General features: G+C 30.5%; 1 long non-coding RNA gene across 1 annotated transcript in view; it reads left to right on the top strand.

Annotated features, from left to right (window-relative positions):
* LOC111241083 overlaps positions 1-1,974 on the top strand; it is a 4,851-nt gene extending 2,877 nt beyond the window's left edge. Inside the window, exon 3 of the long non-coding RNA XR_002666847.1 lies at positions 451-1,974. This is a non-coding gene — a long non-coding RNA (uncharacterized LOC111241083). The remainder of the gene's footprint in view (positions 1-450) is intronic.
* Positions 1,975-2,348: the final 374 nt, after the last annotated feature.

The raw sequence follows: 2,348 nt of genomic DNA on the forward strand, positions 1-2,348 counted from the left end.
GTTTAGAAATATGATTGTGCAGTTCTGATTGAAGAAGTGGCTGGGAATTAATTGAATTGGCAGGATTGAATGTGCTTGTAAATAGGTTCAGTTTCTTTTGAGTTTTTGTTTTGGGTTTTTCTTTTTAGATGGAGTCTTTATTTTCATTTTAGTTTTCCTTGTCAAGAAGAGTAGTTTTTTAAGTGTGGGGGGTGTGATAACTCTCCATTTTTTCATATTTTTCTTACTTTAGAAGTTANTTTAGCTTCTTATTTTCTAGAATTAGGTTAGTTTAGCATTTTTTCTTTAATTTTAGNGTTTTGTAAAAATAGTATTAATTTTGTGTTTTTAGATAATAAATAGTATTTTTTTTATGTTGTTTTGTTTTTCTCTTTAAATGTAAAAATTTGTTTTTCAGAGTTATAGGATTTTATTTTTTTATTAAACTCTTAAATTCTTTCTTTTATGTAGATAAAGGGATGAAGAAAATACATTGAACTGGGTAAAAAGAGTGTTGTTTGGGCCAAGGTCTAATGGGTCAGCATTGTTAGGAAGCCCAGAGTTTTAATATGTTGTAGCTGAAGTTGATATATGCATACTATGATTTCTATCTTGTTTGATGTCAAGACTATTGTGGTTCTTTCAGTCGAAGATAATATTTTTCGGGTTCTCAAAGTAAATTGTTATTCAATTAGCGGCATGTTTGAATTTTATTTATTTGTTTAAAAATTTACACAAAGCATTTTCTATGATAGCTTGGATNATGAATCTGCTTGGTGAGGGCATTTTTGAGGAGCTAGTACAGGTGGATTCTAAACTTAAACTCCCTATCTGTTTGGCTGAGTGGTTTTTCTGTTACTNGATNTCAGTCTGAATGAAGCTGCATTGTTTGATGATTCACTGATGAANATTGATTTTGATTTTCTTGTAGGATTCATTTAGGTTGTCTTCTAGGATTGTTGNGACTTTATTCTTTCCATTGTTTCTGTAATTATAATTCACATTAGGTTCTTTTTCTTCTATTATTGTTTCTTGTTTCTGTTTTTAGCTTTCAATTAGTAATTGTCTTAGGTTTCTTTTTCATTTGTTAGGTTATGTTTCAGCTTTTAATTAGAATTTGCTTTAGGTATTAGGTTTTGTTCTAAATCTTTCTTTCCTTTGTAGGTTCTCTTTCAAGCTGTCCATTAGGATTTATTTTCCCTTTTCGTCATTCATTGTTCATGTTAGGATTGGTTTAGGTTCCTTGTTCTTCTTTGGTTTAGGCTATCTTTTTTTCTTTTCATCTTGTTGTTTTCTTTGGTAGAACCTTAGTTTAAGAGCCGTTTTAGGTTACGTATTCTTTTGTCTTAGCTGTTTTAAATTTTAGTTGAATCTAGTTAGCTTTGTATAGATTGTACATTGTTGAGATCATGCTGTTAGACAGTTTTAGGTCCTGTTTCATACTCTTATTCATTCTTTGTTGATTTAATGCATTTCTTAGTTTCATTTACTTTAATTAGAATTGTTAATTGTGTTTTCTATTTTAGATTCAAGTATAAGTAGTTCTAGCATTATTTTTACATNTAAGTTCAGTCCAATGAAGCAATTTTTGCATAAAAGAGAGTAAAATGTCAGTTTTAGCAAATTCCTTTACCTGGAGAGATTTTAGGCCCAATTTTTGTCTTTCAAGTGTGATTTCATGCATGTTTGGCTTTTAATTCTAATTTTGCATTGATTCTCTATGATAAGCTTGCTCTTGGTAGAATTTAGAAATGATTTAGGCATTAATTCTTTTTCTTCATCCATAGCCATTCAGCTTAACCATTTCAGTTTTATCCATTGTACCTTTCTTTTGAGCTATAGCCTATTTTTTTTTGTTTCCATTCATTATAAACCCTGTTTACCCCCCATCATTAATCAACCTATAGAGATTTGTGAGAAGTAGGGAGAGGAACTAGAACTTAGTGAGTGCAACAGAAAAGTAAGGCCAGAAAAAAAAAAGAAAAAGAAAAAGAAGCTGAGAAAATCTGGTTGTGTGAAAAAAAAAAAGAGCAGGTCTAAAAAAGAGCAAATTAGCAAATGAATTGAAAAAAAAGGAGAGACCTGACAGTTTGTAAAAACCAGAGAAAAAAAAAGAAAGAAAGAAATTTGATTGGCCAAAAGTTAAACAAAGAATGCACTGAGTTTTAGGTTCCTTACTCTTCTTCTTCACATTTTCTTCATTTCCATTTAAGCCTTGTGTTTTCTAACCCTTCATGCCATTTACATTACAAAGCCATTAAAGACCTTTTGATCTAGATGAAACCATGAGTAGAGCACTTTCANTTAGAGTCCTTTCAAAGNTAAGAATGGAAGTTAACATGTCATGAGTGAGTGAAACAGGACAACCC

This window comes from Vigna radiata, unplaced genomic scaffold (genome assembly GCF_000741045.1).
Source record: "Vigna radiata var. radiata cultivar VC1973A unplaced genomic scaffold, Vradiata_ver6 scaffold_7, whole genome shotgun sequence".
Lineage (NCBI taxonomy): Eukaryota > Viridiplantae > Streptophyta > Magnoliopsida > Fabales > Fabaceae > Vigna > Vigna radiata.